Here is a 25,698-nt window from a genome sequence, read left to right on the forward strand (position 1 = left end):
AGCTGGGTTGTCCTCTCCGCAGGGCAGAGCCTGGTCACCTCCACCTCCCGCTGCATCCTGTGTGCTGCTCGCTGGAGAAGGGGAGGTAACAGACTCCGACCCATCACCCTGTTTCTGTGGTTAAAAATAGAGAAAGTGCGTCCGGACCCTGGGGAGGTGGGAAGTTTCCTTCAGGCCAGGAGCTCAGGAGCAGCCTGGCAAACCGGGGGACCCCATTTCTGTAGTCCCACCTCAGCCTCCCACCTATTGAACCCCAGGGTTCAAGGCTGCGATGAGCTGTGATTCTCCCACAGCACTCCAGGCTGCAAGACTGAGGTAAACCCTGTCTTAAAAAAATAAAAAAGAAAACTATCCAGGCGTGCCCCATTGGGGGGCTGCTTAAAGAAAAACTGAGGCTGCCTGGGCCGTAATACCAGCGCTTTGGGAGGCCGAGGTGGGAGCAACAGGACAAAACCCCGTCTCTACAAAAAGATACAAAAATGAGTCAGGCACAGCGCAGGCCTGGCCTAACATTTTGTATTTTTCTGTGGAGATGGAGGGGGCAGATGCTCCCATTTTGCCAGGCCGGTCTCCAACTCCTGAGTACAAGCCATCTTCTTACCTTGGCCTTCAGAGTCGTTGGGATTAAAGGTGTGAGCCGAGGCGCCCCACTTGGGTTAGGCTATTTAATACCAAAGTCCGAGGCCCGGCTTCCTGGCTGACACCCGTAATTCCAGCACTTTGGGAGGCCAAGGCAGGTGGATCACCTGACATCAGGAGTTCAAGACCAGTGTAGCCGACCTGATGAAACCCGGTTTCTACAAAAACTAGCCACATGTGGTGGCACATGCCTGTAGTCCCAGCTACCCGGGAGGCTGAGATGGGAGAATTGCTTAAACCCAGGAGGCAGGGGTTGCGGTTAGTCGAGATCACATCACTGAACCCTAGCCTGGTTGACAGAGCGAGACTCCAGAGTTTGAGACCAGCCTGGGCAATGTAGTGAAGCCCTGACTCTACAAAACAAACAAGTAAAAAAGGCAGGTGTACTGTGTCCACTTGTGTCCCCCGCCACTTAGGATGCTGAGGCAGGAGGATGACCTGAGGCCAGGAGCAGGTCTATAGTGAGTAGGATCATCCCACAGCACTCCATCCTGAGCAAAAGAATGAGACCATGTCTCTAGATGGCTAGCTAGATAATTGATGCATAGTTTTCTATCACAGTTTTTTTCCCTACATTTGAGCATATTTTTCTAAAGTAGCATTTAACACAACAGCATTTTACCGTGTTATTAGTTGTTAATGTGATTATGTTTTTCTGAAGTACAGTATCCTTTACAAAAGCAGTTTTAGTCTGTCAGAGCACACACATAGGTCCTCAAGTGAATTTGCCTGATGTTGGTAACCTTGGTACCATTTTCTCCCGTTGATTGGATCAGTCAGTAGTTTCAGGTGACTGTTAGCCTTGGAGGAAGAGCCGAAAGGCAACAAGTAAGGTCACTGGTGTCCAGTCCCTTCTAGAAGCATTTTCACCTTCCCTTCCCTTAAGGTTTCCCTTGATGAACATGGAAGTACTGTATGTAGAATTGACCGTTCCAGCATCTTTGTATATTAGGCCAAATTTAGATGTCTTCTTTTTATGAGAGGCACCCTGGTAGGCTGGGGGAGTTACACATGAAGTCTGCTCTCAGCTTCACTGTCCAGAGATGCAACATGGTCCAATCAAATAACATTCTCTGAGCCGGTTTCTCTTTTATTTTATTTATTTTTTATTTTTTAGAGACGGGGTCTTGCTCTTTTGCAGTGGTGTCATCTTGGATCACTGCAACCTCCACCTCTTGGGTTCAAGTGATTCTCCTGCCTCAGCCTCCTGAGTGGCTTGGACTACAGGCACGTGCCACCACATCCAGCTAATTTTTGTATTTTTAGTAGAGATGGGGTTTCACCATTTTGGCAGGGATCGTCTTGATCTTTTGACCTCATGATCCACCTGCCTTAGCTTCTCAGAATGCTATGATTACAGGTGTGAGCCACCACACTTGCCCTGAGCTCATTTGTTTAGCTGTAAAATAAGAATAACTACTATACTAATCTAAAAAGACAGCTTATTTTATTGTCTTTTTTTTCTATGAAACTGTCTTTAGCACAGTAATTATTTTCTTTGCCATGCCACATTTGTTTTTGTTTTGTCTTTGTTTTTCTTTTAGAAGGAGTTTGTTTTTTTGTTTTTGTTTTTGTTTTCTTGAGATGGAGTCTCACTGTTGTAGCCCAGGCTGGAGTGCAGCAGCATGGTCTTGGCTCATCCTGTATCATATCCACGGAGAGACCTTTTTTCCTCCGGGGCCTGGGAAGCAGCCAGGTTCCATGAGTTAAATGCAGATCTGAACCATACCAAGCCGGGATTAAAGTACACACCCTCCTCTTCTGAAAAGTAGCTAAGGATTCCAACTTGGTGTGGTGGAGAGTGTGGCAGAGCCAGACCAGACAAGGACTGATCACCTGGAGAAGCATGCTGTCAAAGGCCTTGGTAAGTGCTGAGTGCCATAGCTCACACCTGTAATCCCAGCACTTTGGGAAGCTGAGACAGGTGGATCACTTGAGGACAGGAGTTTGAGTAGAGCCTGGGCAACATGGCAAAACCTGTCTCTACTCAAAACACACAAATTAGCCAGGTGTGGTGGTGCTTGCCTCTAATCCCAGCTACTCAGGAGGCTGAGACAGGAGAATGGCTTGATCTAGGCAGGCAGAGGTTGCAGCGAGCCAAGATCATGCCACTGCACTCTAGCTTGGGCAACAGAGTGAGACTCCATCTCCAAAAAAAAAAAAACCATAAAGAGGAAAGGTCTACTTCTGGGGGTTGGGTGGGGGACTGCTGACCAAACTGGAAACTTTCTTCAGGTGGGGTTGTGTTTGTTTTGAGATGGAGTCTGGCTCTCTCACCCAGGCTGGAATGCAGTGGCACAATCTTGGCTCACTACAACCTCCGCCTCCCCCTCTTCAGGTTCAAACAGTTCCCATGTCTTAGCCTCCTAAGTAGCTGAGATTACAGGCATGTGCCACCACACCAGCTAGTTTTTTTTCTTTTTTTTGCAGAGACAGGGTTTCACCATGTTGACCAGGCTGGTCTCAAACTTCTGACCTCAAGTGATCTGCCCACTTTGACCTCCCAAACTGGGATTACAGGCATGAACCACTGCACCCCGCCCCTTCAGGTGGGTTTTGAGGCTTCACTACGATACTAGTTTCCTGTTTCTGCTGCAACAAATTACCACACACTTAGAGCTTAAAACAGCGTAGATGTGTCTGGGCATGGTGGCTTATGCCTGTAATCCAACACTTTGGGAGGCTGAGGCGGGTGGATCACCTGAGGTCGGGAGTTCGAGACCAGCCTGACCAACGTGGAGAAACTCCATCTCTACTAAAAATACAAAAATAGCTGGGTCGGGTAGTGCATGCCTGTAATCCCAGATACTCAGGAGGCTGAGGCAGGAAAATTCCTTCAACCTGGAAGGCGGAGGTTGCAGTGAGCCGAGATCGTGCCATCACACTCCAACCTGGGTAAAAAGAGCAGAACTGCATCTAAAAAAAAAAAAAAAAGCAACACAGATGTATTCCCTTACAGTTCTGAAGGCCAGAATTCTAAAGTCAGTCCCACTGACTCAAGGTGGGAGCAGGGCAGGTACCTTCCCAGGCTCTGTAGGAGAATGAGTTTCCTGACCCCAGAGGCTTCCTGCACTCCTCAGCTTGTGCTGCCCTTCTTGAATGACTGGAGGTTCCTGCTTCCAACACTACACTTCCCATCGCTCTCCATCACCTGCTCTGTTCTGATAAGGATCTGGGTGAGTACATCAACCCCACTGTGACAAGCCAGAATAATCTTCCTGGCCAAAAGTCCTGAACTTCATTACATTTGCAAAGCCCCTTTTACCATGCAAAGTCATGTTCACAGGTTCCTGGGATTAGGTTATGAGCATCTTGGGGGGTCACTCTCAGCCTATTACAGGTATGCTGCAAAACTATTAGACCTTCCTGGTGTTTCAGTGATTGGAAGGAAAAGGGTTGGGATTTTTGCTTTGGGGTTTCTCTGAAACTTGTTTTTTTTCTTCTTTTTTGAGATGGAGTCTTGCTCTTTTGCACAGGCTGGCTGCAGTCTTCGTTCCCTGTAACATTTGTCTCCTGGGTTCAAGTGATTCTTCTACCTCAACCTCCTGAGTGGCTGGGACTACAGGTGCCTGCCACCATGTCTGGCTAAGTTTTGTATTTTTGGAGGAGATGGGGACATGGAGGGGGTAGCGGAAGGTGGGGGAGAGGACGGTAGTTTCTTCTCTGTTGCCCTCAGCTCAAAGCGATCCACTTACCTCTGCTCCCTAAGTGCTAGGATTACAGGCCTGCATCACCTCACTGGTTGCTGTAAAGTCTTATTTCCACACAGCTGAGACGTGTTTTAGGAAGTTTGCTAAAAGACCCCTGGAGACATTCTCATTGTGACCTCCTTGTTGTCTTATTTAATTTGATTGATCTTTTCTGCCCTCTTCCTCTTCAGAAATTAAAAGGATAAAAAAAAGATACTAAACTTTAAAACTTTTCTCACAGTCTCTAATTTAATTATAAGAACCACGACAAAAGGGAAAAATGTTTTCAAAAGCAGTAAAATGATATGGACTGTTGAGAAGTAAAATATAGGAAATACGTCATCATATGTTAATGTTGCTCTGACATAGGGATGTATTATTGACAATCAACCTTTGCTCAATTTTCAGAGAAATGCAGTGATGGTATCACCGATCTACATAAACACATTGAAGAACTATCCGAAAGAAAATGTGGTATGTTGAAGAACTGTCTGAAAGAAAATATGGTATGTCTAAACTGGAAAAGTCCTGTAATACTTTGTTCATGAGAGTTTACACAATGGAGTCAGTGTTCATCTTGTAGTGTCTGTCCAAGCATTAGGAACATTCTAATTTCTAGGTTACTGCAAAGCTAAGGAAAAGTTGTATCTCTTAAATTATCAGTCAGCATTTCTTTTAAACTTTCAGCATGGATATTGGGGATTCATTTACATATTTATTGCAAAGCCCTGGATCTTAGGGATTTAATTAATATTGTTTATTTTTAAACTAATGGTTTCTCTTTATCTGCTTTGTTAAATTCAGTATTTGGTCAGGCATGGTGGCTCATGCCTGTAATCCCCGCACTTTGGGAGGCCAAGGTGGGCAGATCACGAGGTCAGCTTGGCCAAGTCTCTTATCCTGTCTGAGGCTTAGTCTGCTCTTTAGTGGTCATGGGAACTGAAGATCTATCTGGAAGATTTGATAACATGCTACAGTGCTTCACATAACACCGGGTATATAGATACATAATAAATGCATCTTCCTTATGTTTGTATTTACTTACTTATTTTTTGAGACAGAATCTTGCTCTGTTGCACAGACTGGAGTGCAGTGGCATGAGATCTTGGCTCACTGCAACCTCTGCCTCACGGTTTCAAGCAATTCTCCTGCCTCAGCCTCCCAAGTAGTGGGGATCATAGGCGTGCACCACCATGCTCAGCTAACTTGTGTATTTTTAGTAGAGATGGGGTTTCACCTTGCTGGCCAGACTGGTCTTGCACTCCTGACCTCAAGTGATCCACCCGGCTTGGCCTCCCAAAGTGCTGGAATTTCAGGTGTGAGCCACTACACCCAGCTTATGTTTTTATGATATTGTTAATTTAGTACTACTCTGAGTTAAAATCATTTGCTATTAAAGTTTTAGGAATTCACTGTTTTATATATTGAATGACAATTGTTATAAATGTCAGTGTTTTGTTTTTATAAGGTGCAACTGATTATGTTGTGGGGCTTTTGTTGTGATGGTCGTTTATTAGATTGTTCTCTTTAAAATAATCTTAAAACAAAATAATCTTAAAAAATAAGATTTTGTTTAAAACTAATTTGTTTAAATCAATGTTCAGCTGTTGTGAAACTATAAAAACAGTCTTCACGTTTTATAATTTTAAAGCAATATTAATGGTGATTGCCTTAGGGAAAGATACTTTTTCTGTAATATGAAAGTATGATATTCAAGTGTAGTGTACAGCAAAGGATATTAAATCTAAGCACTAATGTGCACTTGAAACGCTAGTACAAATATCAGTGTTTAGCAGATAGACCTTAACACATACTGATAGCAAATAAACGGAGCTGTTTTGATGGGAGACTATTGTTTATGTTTGATTTTAATATTCCTCATGCTCCTGACTTTTTTTTTCTTTGAAACAGAGTCTTGCTCTTTCACTCAGGCTGGAGTGCAGCAGTGTGATCTGGGCTGACCGAAACCTCCACTTCTCAAGTTGAATTTATCCTCTTGCCTCAGCCTTTCTAGTAGCTAGGACTACAGGTGAGTGCCACCATGCCCAGCTAATTTTTGTATTTCTAGTAGAGATGGGGTTTCACCATGTTGGCCAGGCTAGTCTCAAACTCCCGACCTCAGGTGATCCACCCACCTTGGCCTCCCACAGTGCCGGGGTTACAGGTGTGAGCCACTCCCACCTGGCTAACTCTTGGCTTTTTTTTGAGATGGAGTTTTGCTCTTGTTGCCCTGGCTGTAGGGCAATAGCTCAATCTCGACTCACTGCAACCTCTGCAACTCCCTGGGTTCAAGCTATTCTTCTATCTCAGCCTCCAGACTAGCTGGGATTACAGGCATATGCCACAGTTAATTTTATGTTTCATTAGAGATGGGGTTTTTTTCATGTTACTCAGGCTAGTCTGGAACAGTGTACCTCAGGTGATTTGCCTGCCTCAGCTTCCCAAGATGTGGGGATTACAGGTGTGAGCCACCATGCCCAGCCCAGCTCTTGACTTTTTAAAGCTGTTCTATTAGTTGAATCTTGAGTAAATAAATGCCAGCTTAAAAGTTGCAGTTCATGGAATCTTCTGTTTCTGTTATTTAAAAAAATTGTTTTTATAAGTCCAATAAGGTTACACTAATGTTTATGTTTTGAAAATACTACCTCTCCCATTCCATACTATATGTATTAAATAATACTAGCTGGTATGTTTTTCTCACTTTATAATGTGGTTCAGATTTCTGTAGAAAGTCTGAGTGTATCTCCATTGCCTTAAAGTAGTGGGATCTACCTATCTTTTCTTTTCTTTTGGAGCTGGAGTTTTGCTCTTGACACCCATGCTAGAGTGCAATGGGGTGATCTTAGCTCACTGCAACCTCTGCCTCCTGGGTTTAGGTGATTCTCCTATCTCAGCTTCCCAAGTAGCTAAGATTACAAGCACTCACCACCAAAACTGGCTAATTTTTGTGTTTTTCAAGAGATGTGGTTTTGCCATGTTGGCCAGCCTGGTCTCCAATTCCTGACCTCAGGTGATTCACCTGCCTTGGCCTCACAAGTGCTAGGATTAGAGAGGTAAGTCACCCTGCCTGACTGTAGTGGGATATTTCCTGCAACCTTTGATGAACAGAATATTAGCATTCTTGGTGTCATTTTTATTTTCCTCACACTATTTTTCTTTGGACTGAATTACAATAACAGAAGTAAACATCAAATTATAAAAGTTAAAGAGCAATGCCTGGCTCAGTGGCTCATGCCTGTAATCCCAGCACTTTGGGAGGCCAAGGCGGGTGGATCACGAGGTCGGGAGATCGAGGCCATCCTGGCAAACGTGATGAAATTTCGTCTCTACTAAAAGTATAAAAATTAGCAGAGCATGGTGGCGGGCACGTGTAGTCCCAGCTACTCAGGAGGCTTAGGCAGGAGAATCACTTGAACCTGGGACACGGAGGTTGCAGTGAGCTGAGATTGTGCCACTTCCCTTCAGCCTGGTGAAAGAGCGAGACTCCATCTGAAAAATAAAAAGTTAAAGAGCAATACAGATTGTGTTGAAATGATCTCCCTCTTTCTTTTTGTCCTTATACCTCAAGCAGTCAAAGCCAATGGTCTGTTGATGATCCTATACCCTTTTCGCCAGTCTCACGTTGAAGATCTTTATGTCGAAGGACTTCCCAAAGGAATGTTTTTTCCTTTGTGAGACAGAGTTTTCACTCTTGTTGCCTTGGCTGGAGTGTAGTGGCATGATCTCGGCTCACTTCAACCTCTGCCTCCTGGGTTCGAGCAGTTCTCCTGCCTCAGTCTCCATATGGGCCAGGCTGGCCTCAAAATCCTGACCTTGTGATACACCTTCCTTGGCCTTCCAAAGTGCTGGGGTTACAGGCATGAGCCTCTGTGCCCAGCCTATTTTCTGTATTTTTTATCTTCCCCTTTTTAATTTATCTGGGTCCAGCCTTGAGTCAGACATGCCAGTGTTAGCTTTTGAAACACGAACACCGCCCACACCTGGCTGGCTGCAACTTACATTTTCTTTTACAATGTTGTGCTACTTTTGCTGAAGAAAATAGTACCCATGTCTTGCTTTTAGGCCTGAGATTTTTAAAGCATATATGGGACTATATGATTCTTTTTATAGATATGTAGAGGAAAATGGTCTTGAATGCAATGCAATATTAAAGTATCCCACTTGAGATTTTTGTAGTATACTTCAAAGAGCTGCGTGTTGCCAAGTTACCACTGTACTTGTGAGGACACATCCTCCATGAAGCAACTTCTGAGGCAATTTGCAATTTTTTTTTTGTTACTCTGTAGCAACCTCAACTGAAGATTTAGTTGTGCTCAGGCATTCAGATTGTCTTTTCTTAATTCTTTTTATGAAAGGGAGTCTTGCTCTGTCACCCAGGCTGTAGTGCTGTGATGTGACCTCAGCACACTGCAACCTCCCCGTCTTGGGTGCAAGCAGTTCTCCAGCACAGCCTCCCGAGTAGCTGTGATTCCATGTGCCTGCCACCATGCCCAGCTAAGCTGTGTGTTTTTAGTAGAGATGGGTTTTACCATGTTGGCCTGGTTGGTCTCAAACTTTTGACCTTGTGATCTGTCTGCCTCAGCTTTCCAAAGTGTTGGGATTACAGGCAGGCGTTACTGTGCCCAGCCTGTCTTTTCATTTTATAACCACCACTGGGGATTAAATAGGTACTAATGGATATTCCTTTGCTAAATATTGCCTAGTGAATATTAAATATTCTCACCTTTCAGACATGAACTTATGAATTCAATAACTGAAGATTTACAGCTTGATACACCAGTTTCAGGAGGTATGTCTTCAGTCTTAAGTCAGATGAGAGGATTATGTGCAATAATTATTTAATGATTAACATTGATTTCTTTAATGGTAGCTTCCACCTGAAATAATACGTGTCTAACTATTAATTATTTTCCAGGATAAGAGAATTCATGTTGTCAAAATTCCAATACTCTCTAAAACAGTCAACTCATTTTCTTTGTATTAACCCATTATAAATATGTGTAGATAGTGGATAAATGGGTAGACAGAAGTAAAACAACAATCTTTGTCCTACTTGTCAGATGTAAGATTTAATTGGCACAGTACATCAAACAGTTTATTGTTCCGAGTCTATGCCAGTCAACTGAGGAAGCATTCGTCAAATCCTCACGATACCCAGAACACAAGAATGTTTCCTTTTAGAATGTGGAGCCATACATATCATGTCTTAATTGTTAGATGCATTTTCAAAGAAATAGAATTGATTTTCTCACTGGTTTTGGCTCTGGCGTGGTATGGGGACAAAACAGAATGGAATTAAACTGTTTAGATTTACTAAAATCTAAATTTTAGATTGCCAGCAAGATATGTCCCTAGTCTCCCCATAGCAAATGTCGCCTGCTAGCTGTCTGTCTGTCTGTCTGTCTGTCTGTTTGTTTATTGAGATGGAATTTTGCTGGGTTCCCCATGCTGGAGTGCAGCGGCATGATCTCAGCTTGCTGTATCCTCCCACCTTCTGGGTTCAAGCAAATCTTCCTACTTCATGTTTCAAGTGGCTGGGATTCCTGGCACCTGCCACCATGGCTGCCTAATTTTTGTATTTGTAGTAGAGATGGGGTTTCACCATGTTGGCCAGGCTGCTCCTGAACTCCTGACCTCAGGTGATCTGTCTGCTTTGGCCTCCCAAAGTGCCGGGATTACAGGCGTGAGCCACTGTGCCTGGCCTGCTAGCTGTTCTTGAGCACACCGAGTTCTGCTTTTTTCCAGCTTTAATGAATGTCTGGTTATTCCTTTTTCTGTTCAGTGTTATCACTGTTTCAGTAATAAGTACATTCTGGAATCTTAGAAATAATTTTAGTCACAGGAATGAAAAAATACTGCCTATTTTATAGTAATAATATTTAGGCTGGGCATGGTGGCTCACACCTGTAATCAAGCACTTTGAAGGCCAAGGTGGGTGGATCACCTGAGGTCGGGAGTTCAAGACCAGCCTGACCAACATGGTGAAACCCTATCTTAAAAAAAAATAATAATAATAACAATATTTAACAACCCAAATTAGTGAACCCATTTCATTTGGAAAACGTGTATTTTTGTGTTTCAACAGCAAAGGAAGAACAGTGTGCCAGAATCACCAAATGAAGAAAGACAGTGGATCAGCTTTTCTGCAAAAAATTTGGTAAGCCTCTTTTTCCTCCTTCAAAGTATATTACTGAGTGATGTCTTTTGTTTTGTTTTGTTTTCTTTATATGGAGTCTTGCTCTGTCACCCAGGCTGGAGTACAGTGGCTCTCTGCCACATCCGCCTCCCAGATTCAAGTAATTCTCTTGCCTCACTCTCCCGAGTAGCTGAGATTACAGGCACACACCACCATGTATTGCTAATTTTTATATATTTTTAGTAGAGATGGATTTCACCATGTTGGCCAGGTTTGTCTTGAACTCCTCATTCTGTGATTCCCACGTTTTGGCCTCCCAAAGTGCTGGCATTACAGATGTGAGCCACCACACCCGGTGGTAATGTTTTTCATGTTTTATCTTAGGAAAGTAAATACAATGAGTAGGACTCAGCTCAGGCTTTCGCTTACTGGGTTTTTTTTTTTCTTTTTTTTCTTTTTGTTGATGGAGTTCCAGTGTTGTTGCTGAGGCTGGACTGCAGAGTGGCACTGTTTTGGCTCACTGCAACCTTCACCTCCTAGGTTCTAGCGCTTGTCTTGCCTCAGCTTTTCAAATAGCTGGGATTGTAGGCACCTGCCACCATGCCTGGCTAATATTTGTATTTTCAGTGGAGATGGGGTTTCATCATTCTGGCCAGGGTAGCCTGAAACTCCTGACCTGAGTTGATTCCCCCTCTTCTCAACATGCTGGGATTACAGGCATGAGCCACTAAACCTGGACTCTCTTACTTTTCTTTTTTTAAAATTTAGATGGAGTCTCATTCGGTCACCCAGGCTGGAGTGCAATGGCGGGATCTCAGTTCACTGCAACCTCTGCCTCCCAGTTTGAAGTGATTCTCCTGCCTCAGCCTCCCGACTTGCTGGGATTATAGGCATGACCACCACACTTGGCTATTTTTATATTTTCAGTAGAGACAGGGCTTTGCCTTGTTGGTCAGGCTGGTCTCAAACTCCTGGCCTCAGGTGGTTCAGCTGCCTTAGCGTCCCAAATTGCTGGGATTACAGATGTGAGCCACCATGCCTGGCCATCCTACAGTTTTTAATATGCATGGATTATGGAAATTTTAATCCTGTGTAAGAGGAGAGAGTCGGGTAATGGAAGCACATATGCTTCTTACTGAGTCAATGTTTCTGTAGAGTCAAAGGTTTTCTGCAGGAGGATTGACACCATTGGGAAGCCTCTTTTCTTTGGGCTTTACCTGTGCCTGGGTGCCACTCTGTACTAACGGAGAGAGCTTTGGCAGTAGCCACCACTGGGCATTTGAAGGTACAACCTCAGCCAACCTGTCTTTTCTATCTTGTTCCTTAAATAATTCATCAACACTTCAAAATACTTAGTTTTAATTTTTCACTCAAGACCTTTTGCCACCCAGAGTTGCTCTCGGCCCCATTTTCATTCTGCTTCTCAACAGAATTCTAGGTTATTGTTCTCTACCCCCCATTTTTTATGAAATGGTCTAATTATGTGGACTCTTCCTTGGCTCTCTCTGTCTCATTTTCAGTCTCTCAAGGCCCCTGCCCTCATCCTCTCTAGACCAGAGAGTGCCAGCCATCAAATTCATCCTGAGCTAGCTTGCTCTTTCTTTTTCTTTCTTTCTTTCTTTCTTTCTTTCTTTCTTTTTTTCTTTCTTTCTTTTTTCTTTCTTTCTTTTTCTTTCTTTCTTTCTTTTTCTTTCTTTCCTTTTCTTTCTTTTTTGCTTTCTTTCTCTTTCTTTCTTTTCTGATAGAATCTTTCTCTTGTCACCCAGGCTGGAGTGCAGTGGTGCAGTCTTGGCTCACTGCAACCTCTTCCTCCCTGGTTCAAGCGATTCTCCTGCCTCAGCCTCCTGAGTAGCTGGGATTACAGATGTCTGCCACTATGCCTGGCTAATTTTTCTATGTTTTTAGTAGAGATGGGGTTTCACCATGTTGGCCAGGGTGTTCTCGAACTCCTGACCTCGTGATCTGCCTTCCTTGGCCTCCCCACATGCTCACATTACAGGCATGAGCCACTTTGCCCAGCCTCTTTCTCTCTTCTTACTGTGTCTTACTTACAGATAATCCCATGCTGCCCTCCTTTTAAAAATATTATATTGTGTGTGTCTTTGAGACTCTCATTCCTGGCCCTGAAGATGCTCCTCATACCAGACCTCTATATTGACCTATCTGCTTGACCCCTCCTCAGGCTTCATGTGTCCCAGACCAAGTCCCCATTTCCCTCTCCATGAGCTCCTCTCGGTCTACCAGCTGCCCAAGCCAGATGCCCAGGAGTTACTCTGAGGTATGATTGTCTCCCTTTCCGTATCCAGCCTAGCAAGGCCTGCTGACTCTAGCCGAACACAAAGCCCAGGTTCTATTCCATCCTCCTCCACTGCCCGCCAGTGCTGTTAGAGCCATGCCACAGAGCAGCCAGGTCAGGCTCATTGAAAGTAGGAGGTGGAGCCTGTCATTCTCTGGACTGTCATATGTAGTGCCTTGCACTGTACTTGGAGTAAACGTCACAGCCCCTGATTGGGTCTGCAGGGGCATGGGTGAGCTGCCCTCTGCCGTTCCTCTGCTTTTCCCACATGCGGTCTGTGGATTGCTTGCTCTGTTCCAGCCACTCTGGTCATTTGTGTGCTTTTCTTCTTCTCAGGTCACAGCCTCCTGGCACTGTTGCGCTGAGGGCTGATGTTTGTGGACTGCTGTTAGTTGAGGGCTTTCTGTGCGTCTCCTTTCTATTAGCATCACAGTTGAAACATCACCATGTTGGAGAGGTCTTCACTTAGCACTGTCTCACCTCAGCCTCGAGGCTCACTGGCTCATCCGCCTTTCATTTTCCACAGAGCGCTGTTGGCTGACTTTTTCCTCCTGCTTCAGCACAGTGGCTCTGACAGCCCAGATCATGCCTGTCTTGTTTACTTCTCAAGCAGGTTCTCAAGTGATTCTTCTGCCTCAGCCTCCCAAGTAGGTGGGATCACAGGTGTGCACCACCACACCCAGCTAATTTTATTTTCCATTTTCGGTAGCGATGGGGATTCCACCATGTTGGTCAGGCTGCTGTGAAACTCCTGACCTAAGGTGAGCCATTCACCTTGACCTCCCAGAGTGCTGGGATTTCAGGTGTGAGCCACCGTGCCCGGCAAGGAATGGATTATTTTTATGCTTCCTTTTTTGAGACGTTGCCATGACGTTTGTAAACTGTCATGGTGTTGGTGGGAGTGTAGTGGCAGTGAGGACGACCAGAGGCCACTCTCGTCCCCATCTTGGTTTTGGCTGGCTGCTTTACTACAACCCATTTTATCAGCAAGGTGTTTATGAACTGTATCTTGTGCTGACTTCCTTCCTCAGCCTGTGACTCAGAATGCCTTAGCTATCTGAGAATGCAACTCAGTAGGTCTCAGCCTCATTTTACCCAGCTCCTATTGTAGATGGAGTTGCTCTGGTTCAAATGCCTCTGATGGTATTGCTGCCGTCTTTATGGTCCCCGAAAGGGGAAAGGAAATCTTAGGATTTTCATTGCTGTGAACCACTGCAAGTATTGAGGAAATAATCACTACTTCCAACCTCATAATCCTGAAGTGATTTGGTAGCTGTGATTCAGGTGTTGGAAACTGGGCAGTGTGGAAGACAGTGCCCTGCCCCATGCATTCCGGAGCATTTAATCTGCTGAGGAAATATGTAGTAAGTAGGAGATATTTACTATGGAAGTATCTCCATAGTAAATATGGAGTTATGGTCCATATTTACTATGGAGAAGGGGTTATGGTCTGGGAAAGAGTTAAGTGGAATAGGGGGGATAACGAGGCAGAGGGTGTGATTGGGACAGCCTTGGTGATGCGTGATGAGCACATTCTCCAGTTGGTCTGACCTCTTTCTAAAACTTCCAGTTTTCACTTTCAACCCCAACATATGGTTCTTTTTTATTTCATAGAAAGTTTGTCAGAATTAGGTTTATATATTTTCTTGTTGAATTAACAGAATAATTTGATTTTACATTACTCTCTAGTATGACCGAAAGCTTCTAACCTTTTACTGTTATTTATTTATGGGCATATTTCTTGTTATAGCTATGATTATTTCACTTTGTGTGATTTCTCACAAACACGTGTTTCTTATATCAGAGAGCTCCTACACTAGATCCCTTCAGATTTGATGCTAATAACATGAAATAAGAATTTAAGACAACTCTTTAGATGTTAGAGGAAAGCCAGTCTAATAACACATAAATAAATAAAGTAATCAATTTCAAGTTGACATTCAAGTTGAGTTGTGGAGGTGGAGGAGGCAGTTTGGTAAATGAGTGCAGAAGTAAGGAGAAAGGTCTGGCAATAGATATCATTTTGGAGTTTGTGGTAGTGTTGTGATAGCAGTTATTGATCGCACCGAAGTAATTTATTAGTGAGCTCCCTGACTTTTCTTTTTAAAGAAACAGGGTCGTGTTATGTTTTCTGGGCTGGGCTAGAATTCCCGGGATCAAGTTACCCTCCTTTCTCAGTCTCCCAAGTAGTATCTAGGGCTACGGCCATGCGCCACCATGCACAGGTTTGAGCCACTCCCAGCCATCCTGTTGCAAAATATTTAAATGTTACATTCAGAGGTGCATGGGAGATCTGTATATAAATAGCACCATGTAAATTACTTGAATGTTTTTTTTTAGAGTTCTGTTTGGATGTGGCTTCAGAGCAGGGATTAGTAAATTCATTTTTACTTTTTTTATTAAAGCAGATTCTCACTCTGTTGTTCAGGTTGGAGCGCAGTGGCTCACTGCAGCCTCTGCCTCTCAGGTTCAACTGATTCTCTTGCCTCGCCTCCTGAGTAGCTGGGACTACAGATGTACACCACCACGCAAAGCTAATGTTTTTATTTTTTGTTGTAGAGATGGGATCATGCTGTGTCGCCCAGGATGGTCTTTAACTCCTGGCCTTAAGTGATCCTCCTGCCTCAGCCTCCCAAAGTTCTGGGATTATATGCAGGTACAAGCCACCTGTGCCCAGCCCCCTATTTATTTTAAATAACAGCTTTATTGAAATATAGTTAACATACCTTACAATTGATTCATCAAAGTATGCGGTTCAGTGGTTCTTAGAGTGTTCATGGAGCTGTGCATCTGTCACCACAATCAATTTTAGAAGTTTTCATTACCCTATAGAGAAATCTACATTACTTTGCCATCAGTTCCTACTCCCCCTATACGCCTGTGCTCCCATAGGCAACCGCTGATCTGTTTTCTGTCACTATAGAGTTGCATAATCTGGATTTTTTATAGAAATAGGATTGTGCAGTACGTGGGGATCTTTGGTGGCTGGCTTTTTTTTTTTTTCGCCCCTAGCACAATGTTTACAGAGTTTCTTCATGTCATGGCATGTGTCAGTATTTCTTTCCTTCTTTGGCTGAACAATATACTCCATGGTAGAGTCACACCACATTGTATTTATCTGTTCATCAGTTGATGAACATTTGGGTTGTTTTCATGTATTGGCCATTATGAATAATACTTCTCTGAAGATTCATGTACAGGATTTTGTGTGGACATATATTTTTATTTCTCTGGGATAAATGCTTAGGAGAGAGATTGTTGCATTCTATGATAGTGTACATTCAGGCTTTTGAGAAACTGTTTTCCAAAGCTGTTCTACCAGTCAGGTGTGGTGACTCACATCTGTAATCCCAGCCACATGAGAGGCTGAGGTGTGAGGATCACATGAGCCTATGAGTTGAAAAAGACCAGTCTGGGCAAGATAGCAAGACCCTGTCTTTATTTAAAAAAATAAAATGAAAATGACAAGAAAAGAAACACCCAAACAAAGTGGTTCAACCATTTTATGTTCCCACCAGTAATGTATGTGGGTTCCAGTTTCTACATTTTCACCAGCATTTCTTCTTTTGAGGCAAGATCTCACCATGTCGCCCTGGCAGGAATGCAGTGGTGTGATCATGGCTCACTGCAGCCTCGAACTCCCAGACGCTCATGATCTTTTTATGTCAGCCTCTTGTGAAGTTGGGACTACCTTGACGTGCCACCACACTCAGCTAATTTTTGTATTTTTAGTAGAGACAGTGTTTCACTATGTTGCCCAGTCTGGTTTCAAACTCCTGGATCCAAGTGATCCACCTGCCTTGGCCTCCCAAACTGCTGGGATTACAGGTATGAACCACCATACCTGGTTATCTCTCTCTTTTGTCTCTTCCCTTCCTTCTTTGGTAGATGGAAGAAAATGGTATCCATGTCTTGTTTTTAGGCCTGAGACTTTTAAAGCATATGAGGGAATATATGATTGTGTTTATAGATGTTGAGCGGGAGATAGCCTTGAATGCAATGTGGTATTAAAGAATCCGATTAAAGATATTTGGAGTATGCTTCAAAAGAGCTGTATGTTGCCAAGTTACCACTTTACTTGTGAGGACACATGCTCCATGAAGCACCTGATGAGACAATTTGCAATTGTTATTTTGTTTTGTTACTCTGTAGATTTAGTTGTGCTCAAGCATTCAGATGACCTTTTCTTAATTTTTTTTTTCCTGAGACAGAGTCTTGCTCTGTCACCCCGGCTGGATTGCAGTGGTATGATCTTGGCTCACAGAAACCTCTGCTTCCTGGCTTCACGCAATTCTCCTGCCTCAGCCTCCTGAATAGCTGCGATTACAGGCACCTGCCACCACTCCAGGCTAAATGTTGTGTTTTTAATAGAGACGGGGTTTCACCATGTTGGCCAGGCTGGTCTCAAACATTCAACCCATGATCTGCCTGTCTCGGTCTTTCAAAGTGTTGGGATTACAGGTCTGAGCCATTGCCCCCAGCCTGTCTTTTCTTTTCAAAACCACCCTTGATGATTAAATGTTAAATATGTACTAGTGGATAATACTTTGCTGAATATTACATAGTGAATAGTAAATGTTTATTCTCACCTTTCAGACATGAACTTACTAATTCTACACGTGAAGATTTACAACTTGATAAACCAGCTTCAGGAGGTAGGTCTTCAGTATTAACTCAGATGAGAAGATCGTGTGCAATAATTATTTAATGCTTACCGTTGGTTTTATAATGGTACCTTTCACGTGAAATAAAATGCCTCTAACTACTGATTATGTGTCAGGACAGGAGAATTCACGTTGTCCAAATTCTGTTACTCTCTAGAACAATTAACTCCGTTTGTTTGTATTAACCCATTATAAATATGTGTAACTATTGCATTTATGTGTAGACAGAACTAAAATAACAGTATTTGTTCTACTTCTGAGATGCAATATTTATCTGGCATAGTGCATTGAACAGTTTATTATTGAAGTCTACAGCAGTCAAATGAACAAGCATTCATCAACTGTCTGTGATACCCAGGACATCAGGTTTCCTTTTAGAGTATGGAGCCATGCATATCATCTCTTAATTGTTAGATGTCTTTTGAAAGAAATGGAATGGATTCGGTTACTGGTTTTGTTTCTGAAGTGGAGAGGGACAAAACAGGATGGACTCACACTGTTTAGATTTCCTAAAATGGAAGGACTGCCAGCAGATCACATTTCTGGTCTCCCCATAGCAAATGTTTTCTTTCTTCTTCTTCTTATGTTTTGAGATGGAGTTTTGCTCTGTTGCCCATCCTGGAGTGCAGTGGTGTGATCTCAGCTCACTGCAACCTCCACCTCCTGGGTTTAAGCAGTTCTCCTGCCTCAGCCTCCCATGTAGCTGCGATTACAGGCACAAACAACCATGCCCATCTAATTTTTGTATGAGAGAGTTGGAGTTTCACCCTGTTGGCCAGGCTGGTCTTGAGCTCTTAACCTTAGGTGATCCGCCTGCCTCAGCCTCCCAAGAATCTGGGATTACAGACACCTGCCACGATGCCTAGTTAATTTCTGCATAGGTAGTAGAGATGAGGTTTCACCACATTGGCCAGGCTGCTCTCAGACTCCTGTCCTGGAATGCTCCACCTGCCCTGGCCTCTCAAAATTCTGGGCTTACAGATATGAGCCACCCACATTTGGCCAGTGATTGACTTTCATTTTATTTATTTATTTATTTATTTATTTATTTATTTATTCATACATACATTGAGATGAAGTTTCACTCTCGTTGCCCAGGATGGAGTGCAGTGGTGTGATCTTGGCTCATGGCAACTTCCGCCCCCTGGGTTCCAAGAATGCTCCTGCCTCAGCCTCCCGAGTAGGTGGAATAACAAGTATGTGCCATCATGCCCAGCCAAGTTTGCATTTTTAGTAGAGACAAGGGTTTTTAATGATCAGGCTGGTCTTGCAGTCACGAGCAGATAGTAGTGAAAAGCTGCTTCCAAATAGTGTTTATGGCTGGGCACGTTGGCTCATGCCTGTAATCACAGCGCTTTGGGAGGCCAAGGTGGGTGGATCAGCTGAAGTCAGGAGTTGGAGACCAGCCTGGCCAACATAGTTACGCCCTGTCTCTACTAAAAATGTACAAAAATTAGACAGGCATGCTGGAAGGCACCTGTAATCTCAGCTACTTGGGAGACTGAGGCAGGAGAATTGCTTGAACCCGAGAGGCAGAGATTGCAAGGAATCGAGATCATGCCACTGCACACCAGCTTCAGTTCTGTTGTTTATTGTCTACAATGATTTTCTTTCTTTGTCTTCTGTTTAAGGATATTGAAAAACAAAGTTTAATCTTTGAAGATTGTTTTTAAGACCAAAAATTTGAAGGACATGCGAATGATCTGTGTGTGGAAGAAGTACTGGAAGACATTCCTTTCAGAAGTCCCTCATGATAGGGAATCCCAAGGCTGGAAAACATCATTCAAGTGGGCAATCAAATTAAATTTGTTATGAAAAGGTAAGATGATGACCTGCAGACACAGATTCGGTGTCTTCCCTAAGGAGACATTAATTTGATTAACTTGGGCCTTTTGTCTCCCTCTCGTGACTTCTTTGTACTTACAATTCACGTTTAGTTTCACTAAGATTTAGTTCACTTAGTTTCACTTTGTACTTACAATTTCACATTTAGTTTCACCAAGATTTATTTAGTGTAAGTATCGGATGAATAAAATATGCCCTTCCATACAGAATACAGTGTAAGAGTTGGGCTAGGGTATCATCAGCTTTTAGAGAGTGATTGCAGCTAATTGACTCCTTGTTCATTCTTGCATTTATTCAGTATAGAAGCAGCAACAGAGGTTTTAAGTTAACATGCTTGTGGATAATTAACATGGTTAAAAGAGTGGTTTTAAGAATGATAAAAACTTTTGGTTCTGAGGTCCAGAATAAATACCATTAAAAAGTAATTCTTTTTCAACCTCCCCCTTAGAGGAGCAGCTAGCATGAAGTTTACATGAGTAAACGGAGTTGAGAAAAAGGAATGTGGGGTAAACAGACTCAACCAGGGAAGCTTTTATTATCTTAATCTTCACCTTATGACTTAAAGCTCGAATGTAAGAACTGGCTGGCTTCAGCCTGGCTCATTAAAACTTTTCGGCTTCCCAAAGGTTTGAGACTATGCTCTATACTTCCCTAATATTTCCCTTAATATTTTTCCAGCCACCCTGAGTGAATCCCAGCACTGCCCTACATAAAATATATCCTTCATTATATTTCCTATTTGATGTCTGACTCCCCCTCCTCCTTCGCTAAAAGGTAAGTTGACTCCCCCTCCTCCTTCACTAACATGTAAGTAAGGGATGGGATTTCGTCTGTTTTGTTCTGTTGTAACCCTAAATACCTAGAAGGTGCTCAGGAAATATTTGTTGTTTGAATGAATAAATCAGCTTATTGTTGAATCAGTCAGTCCTGTGTGGAAGGGACTTCTCATGCCAGTGGTGCATATCTGTATGATAGCTGGCATAGGGAGGGATGTGGTCAGAATGGCTCTGTCCATGTGGACTAGTTTTGCTTATCATAATCCCAGCAGGCTCCTATCGGGGTTAAGCCACAGTTTCAACCTTATTAATTAGTATCATTCTTTAATCATAAAGCCAGAGGATGTTAAGATTGGAATTGATCTGGGAGACTATTCAGTCTGTTTTTCTGTTGATTGATGTGAGAATAACAGAGCCTAGCGAAAGTAAGCTGATTACTCACAATCGTAAAGCTTTAGAGGTCAACCTGAAATTGGGCTTCTGATGTGAGATTCTGTAGTGTCTCCTTCATGTGTTCCCCCTGGCTGAGACAGTTCATGGGCTTTCAGGTTTGACATTTTTCTCTGCAGTCTCTAAGCAGAAGCTTTTATGTGGACATTCTAGGTTAGCACAGATGGGTAATGACCCTGCAATGTGTGCATAATCCCAAAGGCCAACCACTGTGGATGGGAACTATCCCAGATGTGTCAGGAGTACCACAGGCGTGCCTCACTTCTCTATTCATTGGAGCTGTATACAGTGGAAAGGAAACCCAAACCAAGACACTTTGCTGCTTCAGTTCTTTTATTACATGTCACAGTCCAGTATGTCTCCATTTAAATTCAGACTTTTTGATGAATCATCAGACCAGCTGCAGGCCCTTTGGGTCAGAAGTCTTGATCTCACTAACTGTTCATTTTCTTAATGGACTTCCTTACTTCAGGCATTTGTGTGTAGCTGGTCTGTTGTGGAGTTGTCAGAGAAGTGTGGAGCCCTCTCTTTTTGGGACAGTCGGTTCTTTCAGTGTAGCATGTCCTGAAGCGGGGCTGTCTTTGTTCTCTTTGTGTGTGCAGTCTTGTGTTAAGCAGGGCAAAGGGAGAGAGGACTCCTAAAGAGAAAACCTCCTTTAGCATTGGCTGAAACATGTTTGTGAACTGACCAAGATGTAACTGGATGGCATGAAAAAGGCTACAGTTTATTTAATTATCTTGCTATCTGGTTTGTGGTACATGGTGCCTTAAATTGGGTTTAGAAGAAACTTGGCAGATGGAATTTTGTCCTGTTGCCCAGGCTGGAGTGTAGTGGTGTGATCTCATCTCACTGCAACCTTTGCCTCCTGGATTCAAGTGATTCTCCTGCCTCAGCCTCTTAAGTAGCTGGGATCACAGGCACCTGCCACCATGCCTGGCTAATTTTTATATTTTTAGTAGAGACGAGGTTTTACCATATTGGCCAGGCTGCTCTCAAACTCCTGACCCCAAACGATCTGCCCACCTCGGCCTCACAAATCGTTGGGATGACAGATGTGAGCCACTGCGCCCAGCCGAGGGTGTCATGTTTACTTCTACTCCCTGTGGCCTCTTCTACAATACCAATCATGCATGGAGCCCATGGTTTTGCTGCACCTAGTCTTACTCAAACAAAGGCTCTGGACTTTCATAGTTTACACTGACATATTCTAGTTTTCCCCTGAAATGTACTCTGAGGATGTTGATTTCCAGATAGCCATTCTTGGCTTCCAGATAGTTATTTTTGTGTGAAGGGAATTTCAAGTATTTTGAGTATAGTAGCCACACCACTTAGCTTCATTTAGGTTTGGTTACAAAATGTATTTTAGCTTAGTTTTCTTAGATTAAGTGGGCAAAGACAGGGCGGAAGCTTTTGGGAGGCTGAGGTGGGTAGATCACGAGGTCAGGAGTTTGAGACTGATGTGGCCAACATGGTGAAATCCTGTCTTTACTAAAAATACAAAAGTTAGCTGAGCATGGTGGTGCGTACTTATAATCCCCACCACTTGGGAGGCTGAGGCAGGTGAATTGCTTGAACCGAGGAGTCTCTTGAGAAGTTGGGACTACAGCACATGCCACCATATTCAGCTAATTTTTAATAATTTTTAGTGGAGACAAGGTTTCTCTATGTCACCCAGACTGGTTTCAAACTCCTGGACCTAAGTGATCCACCTGCCGTGGCCTTTCAAACTGCTGCAATTACAGGTGAGAACCACCATGCCTGTTTTTTATCTCATTTTTCTCTCTTCCTTTTGTTCTTTGGTAGATGGAAATGTGTCAGGTACCAGCTATTCGTCCAATGACTGCTCCTCAGTTCCAAATTCACCCTTCACTGCCTGCTCTGCAAACATAGAGGTGGGTTCCTTAAATGCTTCCTCTGTCAACTGGTGCATTATTAAATGTTGTCAGTACATGGTGCTGTTGTAAGGGGCGTTCTAAGAGGCTTTTGTTTCTAGTCGTGTGCACATCTTCACAGGCGCTGAGCTTTTGCTGCACCAGGCTGCTGCCCTGCATGGTGCTTAGCAGCAGGCAGTGACCAGCAGTTTCTCTGCATTTGCCTGGGTGGTTTTGTGGTGAGACAACTGTTTACTAATAGGTAAAGCTAGCACCCTAGAAGGTGGATTTTCAGCAAATTGCAGAGGGCATATTGCTAGCATGTTCCACCATGTGGTAATGCAGCACTTCTGCCATTGAATTACCCACGACTGTGCCCTCTCCAAGGGGGCCTGGATCTCAGCCTGAGTGGGGAATCCCTTCCTTGGTCACTCGATCTCAGTGTAGGGACAGTAGGAAGTTACTGCTCATTGTAACAGCTGGTCCTATACTTTGTTTTTTTGAGGCAGGGTCTCTCTAGCCCAGTCTAAAGTGCAGTGGTGAAATCATGGCTCACCGCAGCCTTAACCTCCTGGGCTGAAGCAATTTTTTCACCTCAGCCTCCCAAGTAACCAGGACTGCAAGTGTGTGCCACCACACCTGGCCTTTGTTTTCTTTTTCTGGTAGAGCCAGGGTCTCACTGTGTTTCCAAGGTGGTCTCAAACTGCTGGCCTCAAGCAGTCCTCCTGCCTTGGCTTCCCAAATTGCTGCAATTGTAAGCATGAGCCACCATGTCTGGCCTCTGCTAGCCCTATGTTCTCTAGAGTTCTCTTTACTTTTGTAACCAATCTCTCATATGGTGTTTTCTGGTTACATAGTTGCTTTTTTTATTTTAAATTTTTCCACTTTAAACTTTGGGTGATTTATGCCTTTTGATTGGACTCTGACATATACAGAACTGATTCTAGGAAGGGTTCTGGGAGAAAGACCCACAAAAAATGGGATTTGGGCATAGGTTTGGTTATCCAAGGGGCAGCGTTGAACTTCTTGTCAATGGGAAATGGGATGCTGGTGATTTTCAGGAAGTGACCACATAATGTTTCAAGGTGCCACTTACTGTTGATTGTGATGAAATGCCAGCTGAGACACATGCCTTAGGAGCTAAGTGGCTTCTGTACTTGACCACGATGAAGACTGGTGTGGGGAGGGTCCTTTTGGATGCAGTGGAGCAGGGGCACCTAATCCCTGAATCACAGGCCTGTACTTGGCCACACAGCAGGAGGTGAGCCGCAGGTGGGCGAGCAAAGCTTCATCTGTATTTACGGCCACTCCCCTCTTTGCCGCCTGATCTCCACCTCCTGTCAGGTCAGTGGCAGCATTAGATTCTCATAGGAGCAGGAACCCTATTGTGTAACTGTGCATGCAAGGGTTCTACCTTGCTCTGTCTTTATGAGAATCTAATGCCTGATAACCTGTCACTATTTTTCATCACCCCCAGATGGGACCATCTAGTTTCAGGAAAACAGACAAGCTCAGGACTCCCACTGATTGTACATGATGGCGAGGTATATGATTATTATATACTACAGTGTAATAATTACAAAGTGCACAATACATGTGATGTGCTTGAAGTATTCCAAAACGGACCCCCTGCCCCCAGTCTGTGGAAAAACTGTCTTCCATGATATTGGTTTCTGGTGCCATAAAACCTGGGGACTGCTGCGCTTGAGCACTCACAGAGAGAAGAACGCAAAGCTCACGTCTTAGCATAAGTCACGGTCTAAGATCCAGAGAGCTTCCATGATAGCCCAAACACAATTCCATATTTCTTGTTTCCACAGGGTTGATATTATGAAAAATCAAACACAAACTTAAATGTGTGAATTGCTGAATTACAATGACAGTTGAATTCACTGCATCACCAAGGTTCTCATGAGAACATTGGGGCACTAATAGGTGAAGAATGGGATTCTTTTTCTCTTTGAGACAGTCTCCCTCTGTTGCCCAGGCTGGAGCACAGCGGTGTGATCTCGGCTAACTGCAGTCTCAACCTCCCGGGCTTAAGCTGTCCTCCTGCCTCATCCTCTGGGGTAGCTGAGGTATGACCACAGGTATGAGCCACCACACCCAACTAATATTTTGTGTTTTGTAGAGATGTGGTTTCACCACATTGCTCAGGCTGGTCTTAAACTCCTGGGCTCAAGACATCCACCCACCTTAGACTTCTAAAGTTTTGAGATTATAGGCAGCAGCCGCCATGCCTGGCGCGGTTTTCTTCGGTACTGGCTTATCGGGAAGGCCTCCAGTTGTCTTCCTGACTTCCAGGCTTGCTCACTTCAGCCTGTTCACTGAAGCCAGAGGAATTTTTCTAAAAGGCAAATTTGGGTCAAAATGGTACTTGATTAAAACCTGCTGGTGACTTCCCATTGCCTTTAAGATAAAATCCAAACTAATTTGGCCACAGGGCCTGGTAAGAGCTGGCCTCGGCTTACCTTTCCAGTTTTATCCTGCACCACCCTCCCCATATCCCTCCCTTCCAGCCACGTGGAATGTCAGTTTCCTTGGGGGACTTTACTGGTGTCCTTCTTCAGGAAGCCTTCCCCTACCCTCATCATCACTCTTTGACTCTCATCTTCGCTCATCTTTAGCCTCAGCCAAGATGTCTCACCCCATTCTCTATGATGCGACAAAAAGCCCCTTGGGAGCATTTCAGTCCCACTCGGTACTTCTGTCATTGTGCCCCTCACAGTCTGGTAAGTGTTGGCATACGATTGCTATATTCGTCTGTTTTGCATTGTTATAAGCATACATGTGAGGCTCAGTAGTTTATAAATAAAAACGGTTGGCCAGGCACAGCAGCTCATGCCTTTAATCCCAGCACTCCTTTAATCCCAGCACTTTGGGAAGCCGAGGCGTGCGGATCACAAGGTCAAGGGATTGGGATTATCCTGGCCAACATGGTGAAACCCCATTTCTACTAAAACACAAAAATTAGCTGGGCTTGCTGGTGCATGACTCTAATCCCAGCTACTCAGGAGGCTGAGGCAGGAGAATTACTTGAACCCAGGAGGCGGAGGTTGCAGTAAGCCTACATCGTGCCACTGCACTCCAGCCTGGATGATAGAGTGAGACTCCATCTCAAAATCATCGTCATCATCATAACAAACTTAGCTACGTATGGTGGTACATGCTTGTAGTCCCAACTACTTGGGAGGCAAGATCACTTGAGCCCGGGAGATGGAATCTGCAGTGAGTCATAATCACCTCACTTTCCTTCAAGCCTGTGTGACAGAGGTGAACTCTGTATCCAGAAAAGAAAATAGTTATTGGGGAAAAAAGAGTAAACACGCAAA

The 25,698-nt window shown here is 43.8% G+C and overlaps 2 long non-coding RNA genes across 6 annotated transcripts; both read left to right on the forward strand.

Moving 5' to 3' along the window:
- The first annotated feature begins 4 nt into the window (after positions 1-4).
- On the forward strand, positions 5-4,799 carry LOC144580582 (uncharacterized). Of its 4 annotated transcripts, none has more exons than XR_013530465.1 (5): positions 5-85; positions 3,070-3,188; positions 3,599-3,815; positions 4,116-4,204; positions 4,737-4,799. It is a non-coding gene; the product is annotated as an uncharacterized LOC144580582 (long non-coding RNA). The 4 variants fall into 4 exon arrangements; XR_013530463.1 differs by lacking the exon at positions 5-85 and adding an exon at positions 2,328-2,503; XR_013530464.1 differs by lacking the exon at positions 3,070-3,188 and having other exon boundaries at positions 4,092-4,204.
- A 1,474-nt stretch (positions 4,800-6,273) lies between these two features.
- On the forward strand, positions 6,274-24,361 carry LOC144580545 (uncharacterized). Of its 2 annotated transcripts, XR_013530192.1 has the most exons (9): positions 6,274-6,357; positions 9,059-9,117; positions 10,414-10,485; positions 15,320-15,416; positions 17,357-17,415; positions 19,056-19,243; positions 19,948-20,043; positions 22,299-22,387; positions 24,187-24,361. It is a non-coding gene; the product is annotated as an uncharacterized LOC144580545 (long non-coding RNA). The 2 variants fall into 2 exon arrangements; XR_013530193.1 differs by lacking the exon at positions 15,320-15,416.
- Positions 24,362-25,698: the final 1,337 nt, after the last annotated feature.

Source organism: Callithrix jacchus, chromosome 20, assembly GCF_049354715.1.
Source record: "Callithrix jacchus isolate 240 chromosome 20, calJac240_pri, whole genome shotgun sequence".
NCBI classification, from domain to species: domain Eukaryota; kingdom Metazoa; phylum Chordata; class Mammalia; order Primates; family Cebidae; genus Callithrix; species Callithrix jacchus.